The 17930-nt window shown below is 45.2% G+C and overlaps 1 protein-coding gene across 19 annotated transcripts in view; it reads right to left on the bottom strand.

Annotated features, from left to right (window-relative positions):
* The window catches only part of ADGRL3 (adhesion G protein-coupled receptor L3), a 907827-nt gene that overhangs the window by 476367 nt on the left and 413530 nt on the right, over positions 1–17930 (bottom strand). The gene's annotated exons all lie outside the window — the stretch shown is intronic.

Here is a 17930-nt window from a genome sequence, read left to right as displayed (position 1 = left end):
CTCTCCTGCAGGAGACTCAAGGGGGCTTACAATCTCCTTGCTCTTCCCCCCTCACAACAAACACCCTGTGAGGTGGGTGGGGCTGAGAGAGCCCCGAAAAGCTGTGACTAGCCCAAGGTCACCCAGCTGGCGTGTGTGGGAGTGGACAGGCTAATCTGAATTCCCCGGATAAGCCTCCGCAGCTCAAGCGGCAGAGCTGGGAATCAAACCTGGTTCCTCCAGATCAGAGTGCACCTGCTCTTAGCCACTACGCCACTGCTGCTCCCTTAGGCCTTGATTGTTGGCCCACCAGGGCAATTGGTTGGCAGGTGTGTGAAACACGATGCTGGAATAGATGGACCAGTGGTGTGATCCAGCAGGGCACTCTGATGCCCTTAACTGAAGATGTTTGGGACTGAATGTGACACCTTTCAGATGTTCAATATGTGCTTTACAGCTGATCTTGAGAGCTGGTGTGGTGTAGTGATTAAGAATACCAGACTCTAATCTGGAGAACCAGATTTGATTCCTCGCTCCTCAACATGAGCAGCAGACTCTTATCTGAATTGGATTTGTTTCTCTGTTGGGTGACCTTGGGCCAGTCACAGTTCTTTCAGAACTCTCTCAGCCCCACCAACTTCCCAAGGTGTCTGTTGTGGGGAGAGAAAGGGAAAGAGTTTGTAAGCCTCTTTTCCTTATGGTTGAAACGAGTGGGGTATAAAATCCAAACTCTTCTTTTTCTTCCAGCTTAAATCACATTGCTTGGAGCCGCCCCCCCCTTTCCGTATGCAACGACAACACAGAATATGGAGCTGCCCAGTGTAAAGACACTGCTGCAAAATTCCACTATGGGTGGGGCAATTTAAGGCAACATTGCATCAAACTGAGACACCTGGTGTATGAAGTTACGAGCCTCAAATTAAAATCAGAACATAATACTTTGTGTTTGGACTGACCAACTGACCAACCATAATACTTTGTGTTTCCACTGACCAACTGGCACTTAAAAGCATGCAAGCTTTTGAAGTCAATTATTAATTGACTAACAGGTAACATTTAACCTGATGATGGGTTTTAGTGAATTCAAAGGCTTCCACACTGTCATGTGATATTAGGCAGGACCTAATAAAAGATATTACAAAGTTGGTGCTCTGGTTTTTTTAACAACTTTATTTAATTTATTATTCCCACCTTGTGTTCGAGACTGTTTCACTAACACAATTCAAATGAAGTCGAGCATCACTTCTTGACACAGACAAGGTGAAACTGCTCAAGGGTGTTCCTGCAAATATTTCTGACAAGCATTGAAACCCCCCTTTTTAACCCCCCCTTGAGAAATTTCACCTGTTTAACTCGGCCTGACATGCTCTCACATTCAAATACTTCCATCCGTCCTAAACCAAAGGTGATTGGCCGTCTAACACCATGACAAAACCCTGTTCACTATATGGTCCTTGATTGGCTGGAATCAATTATATCCTTGTCCCGCCCCCCCCAAAAAAACCAGGAAGGGGAACGGAAGAATCATGTCAAACTAGCAGAGCAATGACCCAGAACAGGACTGGAAGAAAGAAAGAAAGAAAGAAAGAAAGAAAGAAAGAAAGAAAGAAAGAAAGAAAGAAAGAAAGAAAGAAAGAAAGAATTCAGACCAGTGGTTTCCAACCTAGAGTACGTGCCAGAGAATTTGGGAGTACATAAAAATACACAATAGGTTCGCTAACATTGGGGTACAATTTTAGGGAAATGGGTTGCCAAGGGTTAAGTGAAAAAAAATTGCCAACAACTGATCTAGACAAAATAAGTTTTTTCTACCTTACCAAAATTGGTATTTGCCATCCAAAACTGCCCCACCCCTCGTGAGCCAAACATTCCAAGTCTCTTCTGCAGGAATAGTTAGAAATATACTTTTCCAATTTCCAGGGGAAAGATCTGCGGGGTTTTACTTGGCAGTTTGCAATTAAAGCATTCTCAACAGCTCAGCTGACCTAAAATCCACATAGTCCCATGTGTTCACCCTGGGCACAAAAAGCTGTGAATGTTACAATCCTCATTTCTCACTTATAAGAAGCACCTAAGCAATATTCCAGATGCAGCACAGGAATACAATTAAACGGGGTCCAGGACCTACAATCTACCCACATCCTGAGAGACTGCCCAAAGAAAATAAATTAGTTCAATGGCTTTCTTTGGAGGAAAGGCAAAGGTTAGGAATGAACATTTCCTGCTAATCTTTAAAAGCATTTCGAAAGATAATGTAAGCACTGAAACATACCTACATTCACCGGGCTGCATAAATTTCCATTTCTTCATCCACCTGGAACTCTTTAAGTCAAGTGAAATACCTGACAAGAGTTCATGCCTGTGTGCTAAGGTTCTATAAACCTTCACCTGTCAGTTAGGAAGGACATAAATAAATGTCCATATGAGTATGAGACATCACCGGAGACTCGATTGCTGCCATCACTTCTGTAGGTCAAAACCTAATAGAAGGCTTAACTGATGTTCTCATCACCCTCCTCCAGTGTGGTGTAGTGGTTAAGAGGAGATGGACTCTAATCTGGAGAACTGTGTTTGATTCCCCACACCTCCACGTGAGTGGCAAATTTTATCTGGCGAATTTGTTTCCTCACTCCTACATTTCTGCTGGGTGACCCTGGGCTAGTCACAGTTCTCTCAGGACTTTCTCAGCCCCACCTACCTCACAAGGGGTCTGTCGTGGGGAAGGGAAGGCTCCTTTGAGACTCTTTATGATTCAGATCTTCCTCTTCTTCCCCACTGACAGAGTTGTACTGGTTTCTACCTAGTAGTTCGGCCTTCAGTGCAATCCCTCACTGCCACCGAGCCTCCAACATTGTTTTGTTCCTCCAGTTCCCTCACCCCTCTCAGAACTGCGAAGCGGTATATCCTTTGTCGCAAGTTATGAACTACACTTTTCTTGCTGGAACAAGGTCGATGCAAACCGCTTCGACGCTCTCGAAGTGGGAAAGCATTGAAACGACACCTCTTCCGTTCAACCAATCACGAGCCGCTTTTGTGGCATGCACAGAACGGGAGAGTTGTGGCGGGCAGAAAGCACATGTAACTGTAAACTTAAACTGTAAAAACTGTAAAAAAAAAGAGAACGGCTCCCGTTTCCCGCAGTAACACAAGCGCCAATCACGATCAAGGAGCGAAACAGGCACCAAGATGATCCCGCCCACTTAGCTCGGTTCCAGGGGGCCAACTCAGTTGCTGTGGGGACAGCCTGGAATCGCCCTCCACTGAAGGGAACCAAGTCGACCTTAGCTCCCTTCTGTAGTGGGGAAAGCCCCTTAGTTTCTGTAGAGTACCCTTGTGCCTGCTTCAAGCCTGTACGTCAAGTTGTGGGGGAGGTTGTATTTCCCCAGCATTCAAATATTTCGGCTCCCCCAAAAGAATCTTCCCTCAGCACACTAGGGCATCAGTTTGTGTACATTTGTGCAGAACCTAGTTACGTACATCTCAGAGCTCCCTGCCACTCAATGCCTCAGACAAGTAAGCAACTTCTGCCATGCCAAATGTTTTTGGGGTTCAATTTGTGATGAAAACGCCTCTTTTTCAAAGGACCTGTGAAGGATTTTCTGCCTTCCAGTCTTTTCCTTTTCCCCTGTCCCTGATCACTGCCATTTTGCCCCCCCCAATCAACTGTTTCCTTTCCCCCTTTAAAAATCCCCCCCGCTTTTCCAACCCCATTGCTAAGAGCTGATGCCCATGCTAATACGCATTAAAAGATCCCCCCCCAAGCCCTCTTGCTGTGCTCTAATGTGGAAAAGTGCCTCGCTTTAAACAATATTTCCTAACAGCCCATTTTTGTAGGCCACATTCTGAGCTGTCACACACAATGTGGCAAACAATCGCTTGTGGAGTGCGGAGAGAACGTTTGCAACGTTGCTGCGCGGACAGCGGTAGCGCTGCATGCAGTCACATTAAAACGTTGCTTCCTGGGAAAGAGGGTTCGCTTTGTAACACATACATGACAGAAATTGTGGGACAGCATGTGGTTGACATTAAATAATTTTGGCACAAACTCGCATGGTTTTGGGGTGCCTAGTCTGCTGGATGCTAACTGTGTATTTGCAGGAACTCTTAAAATAGCAAGCCAGAGATTAACTTGGGGTGTGGGGAGGGGGTTGCAGTGGTCCATCTGAAACGCAGCCAAGTATGATGCGCAGGGAAAATATGCGTAACAATCTCAGTAATTAGAATCTTTAATTCTTTTACTGATTAACTTTTGGAATTCATACCAGGTCTCAAGGTGGCCGACAAAATTAATTAGTCTTTTTAGTAATAGAAGAAGAGGAGGAGTTTGGATTTATACACTGCCTTTCTCTCCTTTAAGGAAACTCGTGGCTTACAAACACATATTTTTGTTATCTTAGTTGTATGTTCTAAGAAGAAGAAGAGTTTAGATTTATATCCCCCCTTTCTCTCCTGCAGGAGACTCAAAGGGGCTTACAATCTCCTTGCCCTTCCCCCCTCACAACAAACACCCTGTGAGGTAGGTGGGGCTGAGAGAGCTCTGATAAGCTGTGACTAGCCCAAGGTCACCCAGCTGGCGTGTGTGGGAGTGCACAGGCTAATCTGAATTCCCCAGAGAGTGTAAAGAATTTAGCCTAGTACCCTTTACCTGGACTGATAACAGCTCTGGGAGGCCTAATTCACAGCTCTGGTACCTTTTAGAGAAGTGGAAGAATGTGCCCTTGGATAAGAAGAGTTTGGGATTTATACAGCTCTTGGGTGTCTGGTCTGCTGAGTGTCTCAAGGCGGCTTACAAACTCCTTTCCCTTCCTCTCCCCACAACAGACACCTTGTGAGGTAGGTGAGGCTGAGAGTTCGGAGAGAACTGTGACTAGCCCAAAGTCACCCAGCAGACTTCCTAGGGAGGTGCGGGGAAACAAACCCAGTTCGCTAGATAAGAATCTGCCGCTCCTGTGGAGGAGAGGGAAATCAAACCCAGTTCTCCCAGAGGCGTAGCTGCAATGGGGACATCTGAGGCAGCTCGCCCAGGGTGCCGCCATTGCAGTCATGTGTCTGGGGCGGGGGCGTGTTAGGGCCAGGGCGTTTCAGAGGCAGGAGGGGGTGCGCGGGCAGTTCTTGCCCCAGGGGCAATTCCCCCTCTCTTTGTCACTGGGTTCTCCAGATCAGAGTCCACCTGTGTTTGCAGGAGAGTAAAATAATCAAAGTCTCCTTGCAGGAGAGAAAGGGGGATATAAATCCAACTCCTCTCTTCTTCTTCTTCTTCTTCTTCTTCTTCTTCTTCTTCTTCTTCTTCTTCTTCTTCTTCTTCTTCTTCTTCTTCTTCTTCTTCTTCTTCTTCTTCTTCTTCTTCTTCTTCTTCTTCTTCTTCTTCTTCTTCTTCTTCTTCTTCTTCTTCTTCTTCTTCTTCTTCTTCTTCTTCTTCTTCTTCTTCTTCTTCTTCTTCTTCTTCTTCTTCTTCTTCTTCTTCTTCTCTGCTACACCATGCTGGTTCATTCAATGGAACTCTATGCTCTGTGTGCACCACTCATTTACACACGTCGCTCAGCTTCATGAAACCGAATGGGGTACGCATGGAATCCCAGATCAGAGCAACAGTTTCCTTCTTCCTGAGACCCTACAATGCATGCTTTTTAATCTATTTCAGTCTGAAAACAACTACAAGGTCGTATTACACGTGCACTTTCAGAGGGAGGGGGGATTTCATCAGCCCCCCTGAATAAGGCTTTACAAAGGCTTAAATCTTCCGAACGCAAAGGCAGCTCTGACCGATAAGGGGGCACAATGGGGGGAAAGCCTTGACTTGATTAACTTACTGACCTCGAAAGTGTAATGCGCCGCCATTCCAGCCCAGCAGAACAGAGAAACACTCATTACGGATTCTATGCCTCTGAAAAGATTCACAAATCTGACTTCCGCACCCAGAGCAGCTATTCAGAAACTTGGACACGCTGTAGAAGTCTTTATGTTCCTGACGGCCAATGGTCAAACAGGCGTACAGAAGCCCACAAAAAGAAGCGTATCCTTTTCTGTTGCTCTTCTGTTACTTCCTTGTCTTTTCCCCGACTTTAGAATATTCAGCTGCCAGACTTTTCCCACACATTTATTTATATTTCCAAGGAATAAATGCTTACTAAAAATAAACCCCGAAAAACAATATCAATATTTTAGCATACACTTGCAAACTATATGGAAATATTAATTCTTTCAGGAGCATATATCTGCACAGACTTTAAATTTTTGGTCGTTGTTGCCGTCAAGTCATAGGGGCTTTCCCCACTGACAGAGTTGAAATGGTTTCTACCTAGGTTCGCCTCAGTGAATCCCCACTGCCACCGAGCTCAACATTGTTTTGTCTCAGTTCCCCTCCCCTCAGAACTGCGACATCCTTGTCGCAGTTATGAACTACACTTTTCTGCCGGAACAAGGTCGATACCGATCGAAGCTTCGAAGTGGGGAAGCATCGAAACGAAACCTCATCCGTTCAACCAATCACGAGCTGCTTTTGTGGCATGTGCAGAACGGGAGAGTCATGGGGGGCAGAAAGTGCATGTAACTGTAAACTGTAAAAACTGTAAAAAAATGGTATGGGATGGTTTGCAAGGGAGGGGGAGGGGCTGCTGGCAGGGACTGATGGAAATCGTAGTCCATGAACATCTGGGGCACCAGAGTTGGACCTCCATGCCTTAATCCATATATGCCTTTTCAGATCTATCCATAAATCCATAATTCCAACACCTTACTGTAGTACTACGATAAAGAATATCATAATTAATCCTGAATTCTTCAATTAAGTCTATGGAGATGGAGCATGACAGGAGCTATCAATCCTTTCCCTTCTTCAATCCAAAATTTTGGCACCATCTTTACACCCTCACTCAAATGAAACAGGCTGTTGCTCATACTCAGTGTGAAAGGCGTGGAACACTCTTCCTGCAGCTGTCCGGGCCCTGCGGGATCTTGCTGAGTTCCACAGGCCTGTAAAACCGAGCTGTTCCACCGGGCTTTTGGGGAGGCCGGCCACTGATAGCCCCCCCATAAAATCAGTGGACCCTGCCATCCCCCCTTCTTAAGGGGTTTAGGTTGTGGGACGCCATCTATTGTGTTTTGTAATTAGAACACTGTGTTTTAATGGGGTTTGATTTTAATACGTACAGAGCTATAATTTAATTATTCCTGGTTGTTTATTGATTTTATTTTGTGCTCTGTTTATATACTCACCGCCCTGAGCCCCTCGGAGGAGGGTGGTATACAAACGTTAATAATAATAATAATAATAATAATAATAATAATAATAATAATGATGATGATGATGATGATGATGATGATGATGATGATGATGATGATGATGATGATGATGATGATAATAATAATACATAGCAGTCCCCGGTGACAGCAGGATCATTGAAAAAGAACACGAGAAGGTCACTAGATACCGCGATTTGAAAATTGATCTTCAGCGTCTATGGCACAAGCCAGCTAAGGTGGTCCCAGGGGTAATCGGCATGCTGGGCGCCATCCTAAAAACACTAGGGCAGCACTTGAAACATCTTCGAATTGACAAAATTAACATTTGTCAAATTCAGAAGGCAGCCCTGCTGGTATCCGCACGAATACTATGCTGATACATTACAACTTCCTAGGCCTCTGGGTGAGGCTCGAATTGTAATGAAGGCCAACAACCAGCTAAAGATCTGGCAGCTGTGAAATCTACAATAATCATAATAAATACAGATGTGGTCCACAAGTATACTTTATATTCCATTTATTGTGTTGAAAGAAGGCCACACTTTTTATATTGGATGACCCAGCCTAACCCCGATCTCCTCAGCTCTTTGAAGCTAAGAAGGATTGGCCCTGGTCAGTAGACCACCCAGGAAGCCCACAAGTTCCTCCACAGAGGCAAATCACGTCAGAACATCTCTTGACTTGAAAACCACTACCATAAGTTGATCTAAATTTGACAGCACGTTCTGCCACCACCAATCTTTGTTGACCAGTGGGAAAATAAATGGAGATTAAAAGGGAAATTAAAAGGGAGATTAAAAGGAAATGCTGCTATTTGATCGTGATAGTTTGAGCCACCGTTTATCGTGCTAAGGGAACGTGGAAACAAAAAGCAGTACTGGGGTAACTCTGGAGTATGAGACGACGCTTATTTATTAAGGGGCTCAACCGCTCCTCAGGGCAGAGTGGGATTAATTATTCAACACAAATGGCTCGTGCGCCCCCGTATAGTTCAACGTAATGTCTTGCAACAAAGCAAAATGCATTGCCCTGTTAAAATCTGTTTCAGAACTTTCATCTGCAAATGGAGAGTGGAGTTTTATTGAACCCATAGATTACATTTATTGTTGCTGAATTTGGCACAATTTTCATGAGTAATTCAACTACAAAGCCAAGCATAATTCATTAGTTCGAGGAGCCCTTTGTGATAACAGCAAGCACACAATGGTTGTGTCAATGGAGTGGACGGGGGTTTTGTGGAGGAGGGAAGACAAATGCGTCCTTTTAGAAACCATTTTTGCATTTTTCAGCTAGTAAAAAAAATTAAAATGGTCCGTCGCTTCTTTTAAAACCTTATCTATTGGGGGGAACGGCCATTCATCTCCCCTTTTACATTTAAGTAATTGAACATCTAAACAAACAGAGGAGATGGAGGCTGAAAGGGAGGAGGCATCAATATGACAGGACTTCAGCCGTGAATCTCCTCTTCTGACTGCAAATGAAAAGACCTCTTCCCAAGCTATTGGTCTGCCCCAATATATATTGAGCAGCGAACTCCCAACATAAATTCTGCTGTGTGAATCTCATCACATTTTTCACCCCTTGTATTAAACGCAGCTGTGCCAGTATCCACTCTGCCATTCCATGAATATTTCTTGGTTGGGAGCCATAGGAAAGCACTGCTGGGTAGCTTTATCAATCCGCATTGACACATGAATTTCATATTGAAAAGCTCCAAGCATAAGTAATGTTTTATTTAATGCACACATCCAATTGTTACCGCCACAGGAAAATAAACAAATATTTTCCTGAGTCAGGTTACCTGGCTACACTGGCTCCATGCCCGGACGCGGAGACTTGTGTGGTTCAGAAGCCTCCATAAGGCTCCCAGAGAACGTATATGTATGCCTATGCCACTGTTATATGATTTCCCTCTTGTTTATGCCTTTCTAGGATGTAATAAAAGCCCCTTTAGTTGAATTTATGATGTGCCTGCTGTTTAGGATTTTAGTTTGACTAGGTTCTCCAGTTAAGGTTAAGGTTTTATTATTGTTAGATTTAGGAAAGTCCTGCCTATGAGAATATGTGTTTATCCCTTTAACGTTTCCCTAATGTTTAAGTTTAGAAATGTTATTTTTGAAATTTGTGTCTGATGGCCAAAGCAGTGGTCAGAGAGTTTGATATTAAGGGACAAGAAAGTTGGCTCTGGAATGCAGTTCAGACCAACACCCAGCCGAAAACAAAGACCCTCTTTGGACTTGCAGATTGAATCCCTTGCCTGCACCCAAAAGTCCACAGCCATTGGAAGACGTGAAGGGACCACCATTGGACAGTTTGAACTTCTCTTTGTTACAGCAATGCGGGGCGAGAGCCCCAGGGCATTACTAAAGGGTATAGCCATCTGATAGCGGAGATAGCTGGGTGCGGCGGCTAGCACACCTGGAGTATGAATGGACGTTATCAGCTTTCCTTTCAGCACCATTTCAGGATCTCGCAGGAAGACGACTGACAGCGGGATTTGGTGATCCCATTCAAGAATGCAACTGTGTCTTGCTTTTGACTTGTTTGTTTTGATTGGTGTTTTGGAGAGGGACTTGCCCCCTCTCCTCCCCTTTCCCTGCCCCTTGCCCCCTTTGAAGTTTGGGAATGAAAGTTCTTGCACAGGGTTGCAAAGGTGCGATTCTCTCCTGACTGAGCTGTGATCACCACTTGCAATAAAATCCTTTTTGCTTGAAGAACATCGGCTTCCTGCGCCTCATTACGTTGCTGAGCTGAAATCACTTATTGTTACCTGGCAAACAGCGGTAACACAATGCTGTGATTGCTTTGCTCTGAAAGGGTCTGATACAATACGCTACTAAGCAAGCAATCCTTCCCCACTCCCCACTCCATTTTCTTATCTTTTTATTATAATTATTGAAGACATCAGCTCCCATCTTAAACCTCAGCTGGACCACAGAATGAAGATGCCTGACAAAATCTACAGAAATCTTCACTCACAAAAACCAAAACTAAGACTGGAGTGCATCACTAGGGTGCCTTCCGCACAGGCCAATAAACATGGAAGCAGGTCGCTGAATAACCCATTCTTTGAGGGGTGGGACTTCGCATAGATCCTGCCTTCCAAACGAGTCTGCCCCATGTCATTTCCCCTAAACTGGTTTTTTTGAAAATGGCTAAACAAGCAATCCTTTTAAAAAATCCCAGCTTGCAGCCTGTCCCAAGCAAACGGCCAGGCAGGAGGTGCTTTGCTCCCTTCCGCACATGCAGAATAATGCACTTTCAATCCACTTTCACAATTAATTGCAAGTGGATTCTGCTATTCCGCACAGTAAAATCCAGCTGCAAAGTGCATTAAAAGTGAATTGAAAGCACATTATTCTGCATCTGCGGAAGGGAACCATATTTGCCTCCCTTCCCCCCCCCCTTTTAAAATTGCAGCATCTATCTGCGTAGCTACGCAGGTGCAGCTGGTCATATTGTGGGACACTGGCATGCCTGTGGGAAGTTATTTTTTTTTTAAAAAACAAATGCATCTCCGTGCGAAGGCGCACCAGCACTCCGGATTGTTTCCATGGGCTCCAATCGCTGCCTGCACGGATGCATGTGAATGCAAAAAAAAAGAAAATGGGTTTTATGTATTGTCGAAGGCTTTCACGGCCGGAATCACTGGGGTGCCGTGTGGTTTCCGGGCTGTATGGCCCCACCCAGTTTCTAAAAACACTTAGTGGGCGCCAGAATAGGTGTCAGCAGTTGTCATGGCACCTAGGCTGGGGACTGCTACCTTAGGTAGTGTCTGCGACCACTGCAAAAAAGCCAAGCTATCTTTTTAAGGGACTTTTCCCTGTCTCAGGATATGGGGTGATAAAATCAGATTTAATGTATTGTCGAAGGCTTTCACGGCCAGAATCCCTTGGGTGCTGTGTGGTTTCCGGGCTGTATGGCCGTGTTCTAGCAGCATTCTCTCCTGACGTTTCGCCTGCATCTGTGGCTGGCATCAGATCCTCTGAAGATGCCAGCCACAGATGCAGGCGAAACGTCAGGAGAGAATGCTGCTAGAACACGGCCATACAGCCCGGAAACCACACAGCACCCAAAATCACATTTCTCTGTGGGTTTCTTTCTGCCAATGAATTGATATTTTTTGCTGTACGCATTGTGATGATAAGTTTCAATTATTACAAGGCAAGCTGGCATATAAAGCCTTGGTCACAATCAGTGGTGGGATCCAAAAATTTTAGTAACAGGTTCCCATGGTGGTGGGATTCAAACTGTGGCGTAGCGCCAATGGGGCTGGGTGGGGCACGACGGGGGAGTGGCCGGGCATTCTGGGGGCGGGGCATTCCTGGGCGGGGCTGTGGCAAGGACGCAGCTGCTGCGCCGGTCCTTGGGCGGGAAACGAATGCACGCAGGCACAGGCTGCCACGCACGCCGGTGCACCTTCTGCTAGACTGCTTCAAGTTCTGCGCGCTACTGCTGAGAGGAGGGGCATAACTAAGGCAAAAATCACATGGCAAAATCACCAATTAGTAACCCCCTCTCGGCACACACAAATAATTAGTAACCTACTCTCGGGAACCTGTGAGAACCTGCTGGATCCCACCTCTGGTCCCAATGACATAAATAAGTACCTAAGATTGAAGTCCTATGCATACTTGTTTGAAAGCAAGCCCCCTGAACACAACGCTATCCACTTTTGAGTTAAAAGGAATTGGATTGAGTTGTTAAGACTGGAGAACTTCAACAAAGCAGTCGAAGTGATTTGCAGATTGGGGCAATGAACTGTATCCTGTTAATTCATGTATCCAGCAGGGTTTTTTTTTTTTAAAAAGCATTTAATTATTTATAACATGCCCGTTTATATTCTAAACATAACACGGAAAATGATCACTAACAGAAACCATGTAAACACTACAAATATGATGTTGCACCAAGAACTCAAGCAGGAAATAACCTAAAGCTTACAGAAAGCAATAAAACTGAAAACTTTATCTTCTCTTCAAAGCTGCATTAGCCCTCTTTCATTCTTTATTATTTTGACAGCAACAATTGTAAAAGCTCTAGTATACAATTACAAATTTAATTGTTATCAGAAATGTTCATCGTTGTTGTCAAATTTTAAAATATCAGCACATATCCATACTTGGATCAAAATGTTATCTGATTTTATAGAGGATGTCAATAATCTAGTGTTACCGGGCAGGGGTGGGTGTGGGTAGGGGTGTCTACGGGGCCAGAGTGTCAAATTTCTGGCGCCCCGTTTCTCTCATTTTGCTTTCATTTGAGAGCAGAGCTGGTATAATGCCTGTTTGTCAGGGCCAAGAGCCAAAATCCTCTCTAGCAATCCAAAATGGTTCATTTGTAGCTCTTTCCTTGATCTAAAACCACAGCTGTATTTTAAGGCACTAGGTTTTATTGTGATTTTGTTTTACCCTTGTTTGCATGTTGATATATGCAGGATGTATGCATATTCATATTTGTTTGTCATGCAGGATGTATGTGTGTTAATATTGTATTGATATTGATATGAATGACATGGATTTTAACTGCTTTGAGAGTCTCTTCAGGGGAGAGTGGCACAGAAATCCAATAAATAAATAGAGCGGCAGAGCCCTTCCTATGTTTTCTAGCTAAATAAAGGTATAAAGTGAGAGGATGCTGTGGTGCTGTGGAACAGGGGCAGGATACTGCTGCTGCATTCGTCTTGTTCCTAGAAGCACCTGGTTGGCCAGGTGTTTGTTTATTTTTTAATTATTATTTTTGGAATTTATCTCCTGCCCCATACAGAGATCTCAGAGCAGCTTACAAAATTAAAAACTGTAAAAGCAATAATAAAGCATCAGCATATAAAACAATAAGACGATGGTAGTACCCACACGCATCTCTCCCCACTCCAAACTGGTAGCCTCCAAAGGGGGCTTCAGGCAGGTCAAAGGCAAAAGGCCTGAGTGAACAGGAAGTTCTTTGCCAGACACCAAAACCCATAAAGGTCGATTCCGAACTTGGGTTATCGACCTAAGTTCGAGCTGCATTCGACCTACGTGCTCCACTCAACCACTGTGATCGACATGGTTTTGTACCAGCTTCACCCCGTGTAACAGTCACATTTCCGACTCCAGTTGGGAACTACTACTTTTTCAGGGAACCATGCTCAAACTCAGTTCGATTCCAGTAAAGTGCGGAATCTCTGGTGCCAGGAGTCCCCCATTCAGCCAATCACAGCTGAGTGTTTCGGGCATGCGTACAGCTGGCCAATCAAAAAACGCCACCTTCGTCTTTCCATTCCTGTGACAGTTTTTTTTATAACGTGTGTGGGGATAGATGGAACATGGCCATAGAACAGTAGCCAATCGGAACGGAGCGGCGAAGAGGCACAGGATGATTCCGCCCTCTGCGCTGGGATCAAGCTGGTTGCAGTGGGGAACAACAATGGCTTCGACCTAGGTTAGTACCCTTCTCAGGGAACTGGGTCGAACCTATTTTACTCCTGTGCGGAATCGCCCAAAGTGTCAGCACCTGGTGAATTTCCATGGGGAGGCTGTTCCATAGTCTGGGGGCAGCCACAGAGAAAGCCCTCCAGTTTATTCCCTCCCCCCACACCTCAGCGGGGGAATGGACCACCAGGAGAGCCCCACTGCTTGAGCTCAGTGCTCAAGCAGTTTTATATGGGCACAGGCACTCCATCAGATAGGTGGGACCCAATCCATTTGGGGCTTTGAACCTCAACGTCAAGACCTTCAATAGGGCATGGTAGCGAATAGGGAGTCAGTGCAGATCTTTCAAGACAGGAATTATGTGTGTTCGGCTGGAGTGTCCCATCAACAGTCTGGCTTCTGTACCAGCTTCCAGACCGTCTTCAAGGGGAGCCCCATGTAGAGTGCCTTGCAGTAGTCAGTAGCAGTTTGAATAGTCTGTAGTAGTTTGAACAGACTGTAATATTTGATAGGCTTTGGTCTGATACAGCTTGACTTTTCTCATGTTCTTGGAATCTGGATTCCTACAAACAAGTGTCAGTGAATGCATGCATAATCTGTGCACAATGTGCACTCAATTGTTTTTTGTATGTGCATTACAGTCAATGCATGCACATTGAATGTGGGACGCAAACAGCTAACTTATTCAGAAACCGGTCTCCAGTTTAATTTGTAAAGTGGACTTGCAAACAGATGGGTGCATGCACATGCAGGGAGCAGGAGTGGCGTAGTGGCTAAGAGCAGTGGCTAAGAGCAGGTGCATTCTGATCTGGAGGAACCGGGTTTGATTCCCTGCTCTGCCGCCTGAGCTGTGGAGGCTTATCTGGGGAATTCAGATTAGCCTGTGCACTCCCACACATGCCACCTGGGTCACCTTGGGCTAGTCACAGCTTCTCGGAGCTCTCTCAGCCCCACCTACCTCACAGGGTGTTTGTTGTGAGGGGGGAAGGGCAAGGAGATCGTAAGCCCCTTTGAGTCTCCTACAGGAGAGAAAGGGGGGATATAAATCCAAACTCTTCTTCTTCATCATCGTAACATGTGAAAACAGCTTGGGGGGGGGAGGGGGGAGGCAGGTTCCCTCTCTTTTGATTTGTCCTGCTGAAAATAATGACGGGACAACTTTGCTCACAACCTGAGTTGACCCCGATGAAAATCGATGTCAGGTAGCCAGCTCAAGCTTGACTCAGCCTTCCGCCCTTCTGATATCAGTAAAATGAGTGCCCAGCTTGCTGAGGGTAAAGTGTAAATGACCTGGGAAGGCAATGGCAAACCACCCCATAAAACAAAAAGTCTGCCTAGTAAATGCCATAACGTGACATCACCCCACGGGCCAGTAATGACCCGGTGCTTCAAATTATTTTACTTTTCTGTTTGCATACACAGTAGAACCTCGGTTTTCATGGCCTTCGGTTTTCATCGGTTTCGGTTTTCATCAATTTTTTCAATGAAAAATTTGCCTCAGTTTTCATCGATTTGCAGTAAGACAAAGCTGGGCCTTTCCCCACTCTCTTCGATCCCCCCTATGCCGCTCTGCGCGGGGTCATCAAAAGGCGCCGTTAAGAAGAGCGCCATGGATGCCGCACGCTGAGGGAGCGCGACAGCGGCAGCGTTGGGGTGGCTGCGCTGTCGCCGCCCCTGTTGTGGGGAGTGCCGGGGGACCCCACGCTACTCTCCTCAAGTAGCGTGGGGCTTAAGGTAAGTGGGGAAAGGCCCGCTATTGCAGGCCGTGTCTGCTACTTGTTTAATGACAATGTCTTGCCCCATTTCAGACAAATCTTAAAGATGCATCAGAAACAGACCTCTTTGGACAGCTTTCTGGTGCGACATTGGTCCACTGGCTCTGAAGCTGGGCCTAGTGTTATTGTTTGTTACTGTTTTCAGCATTAAGCACTATATTTATTCACCAAAAATGTGGTTTTGGTATGTTTTTTGGAGTGCCTAGAACAGATTAATTGGATTTACATTGATTCTTATGGGAAAGTTTGCCTTGGTTTTCATTGGTTTCGGTTTTATGTATTGTCGAAGGCTTTCGGTTTTCATCGATTCTTTTCGAATGGATTACCAACGAAAACCGAGATTCCACTGTACTTTCTCTCTCTCTCTTCCTCTCTTGCCTTTCTTTAAATGGAAGGGAAACTTTATCCAGGGAACTATGAAGCATCTGGGCAGCCATAGCTGTCAAAAATGCTATCAAAATACAGAAGTGCTTTCTAGGAGAAATGGGAGGACATCTTTGTATCTAGAAAGAAGAGAATTGAACAGCGGGCTTCCAGTTCTACAGCTTTTCACCAATGCCTGAAAAATCTTCTGATTTAAAGAAGCTAAACGTTGGCTGTTTTATCTGCAATTCTATCTGAAGACGCCAAAAAAAAACTTCAGTTCATGCAGAATGAAACTAAAAAGGTACATCTGAGACCAACCGAAACCTTTAAACAGACAGGGTCTGGGGTTCCTTAAGGATTGTATCACAGGTCTTACTATCAGGCATAGCCAGGTTCTAAAGTTAGAGGGAGCAAGAACATAGGAAATGGATGCAGCACTGTGCAGAGCAGAGACTGGGGAGGAAGAAGAGGAAGAACTGGAGAGGAAGAAGAGTCCAGCCCCGGGGGGCAGGGATCGTGGTGGTGATGGTGGAATTCCTGGCTTTTACCAATTTCATTTTTACATGGGTGCGGCAGGTTTAATCCCCTCCTTTTAACTGCTTGGCTTTTAGCACTGCTAGATTAATTCCACGCTATTTATATCCTGCTATGTTTTTTTTTATTGACGCAAAGTTGAAACGCTCTAAAATTATAACAGCCACGGTTTGCATTGTTTTAGTGTTGCTACTGCCGGTTGTTTCCCGAGGCTTATTTATTGTGATTCGTTTACCCAGCTGGGACTAGCAACTGAAAATTAGCAACCTGGGAGAAAGGGATTCACAGATGAAAGCAACCAAGGGCCCATCTAGATGTGACAGACATCCGCGTGCTCACTCTGGGGACGTGCTGTCATTTTGCAAAGTAGGTTTCTCACCAAGAACTCCTTAAAGCTTGCTGTAGGGGCCTGATTCTGGTTGGAACAACTGCAGTACGGGGAAAAGGGAATATCTCGCAGCCTTCTGTGTTGGTTTTCGTCCCCAAAACAGCACTGGGAAGCATTATTTTCTGGCACACCCTCCGTACAACAACACAAGCCTTTATTGGCATATAAAACGGGACAAAGTTTTAAAAGAAAACAAGGTTAGGAAATACAGTTAAAATTACTAATTTCCAGTATAAAATTTGCAACAGTTTCACAAAAGAGCACATCAGAGCTGTTCAGGAGATTGGGTATCTTATAACACTCATGCCACTGAGAACATTGCAAGAAAATGGAATTCATGTATTTCATGCGTATCTTATCATATTTAGGGCACACAAACAGAGAATGGTCAAGTGTTTCAGCTGTAACCAGATCACAAGAACAAACCCTTTTAGAACGTTCCATATTCTTAAATCTTCCCTCCAGGAGAGCTGATGGCAGCACATTACATCTTGCAGTAGCCAAGGCTCTCCTCTGGGTGGGATTAATCAGCAGACGAAGATATGCTGCCATAATTCCACGCTCGCATGGGATTAATAATGTAGTCGGAGAACAGGTTGTCTTGGCAGCACGAGTCAAATTATGAAAATCAAGATCCAAGAGCCTATTCTTAACTAGTCTGAAGGCTTCCACCTTTGTGAGCATAAGGAGTGATTCCAAGGGGAAACCAATGGCTTCAACCTTTCTAAAGATCAAAGTATACCATTCTGAAATAAAGTGATCTGATAACAGAGAGGGAATATAGCTATTGGATCCCACTAGAAAATGTATATGCAGCCAATATTTTATGGCCCTCACACCCTCCGTACTGTGTTGGGGGGGGGGAAAGCACAGAAGGAAGGCAGGAACCCTTCCCCCCGCCACACCGCAGTGGTCCTCATGAGAATCAGGTGCCCACGGAAAATTTAAAATGCATTCCAAGCTGGGGATTTGCTTTTAAAAAATGGAGGCAAGTCCCCAGAAAAGAAGAAGAGTTGGTTTTGATACTCCAGTTTCCTGTACCTTGTAAGGGTCTCGGAGCGGCTTACAAGCTCCTTCCCTTCCTCTTCCCAAAACAGAGGTAAGTGGGGCTGAGAGAGTTCGGAGAGGACTGTGACTAGCCGAAGGTCACCCAGCAGGCTTCATGTGGAGGAGCAGGGAGAACACACCCCCTTCGCCAGATCAGAGTACATTGGTCATGTGGAGGAGTGAGGA

The sequence above is a fragment of the Sphaerodactylus townsendi genome, linkage group LG07 (genome assembly GCF_021028975.2).
Source record: "Sphaerodactylus townsendi isolate TG3544 linkage group LG07, MPM_Stown_v2.3, whole genome shotgun sequence".
NCBI classification, from domain to species: domain Eukaryota; kingdom Metazoa; phylum Chordata; class Lepidosauria; order Squamata; family Sphaerodactylidae; genus Sphaerodactylus; species Sphaerodactylus townsendi.
Note: the sequence above shows the minus strand (reverse complement) of the source record. Positions and strands in the feature narration are given on the sequence as shown.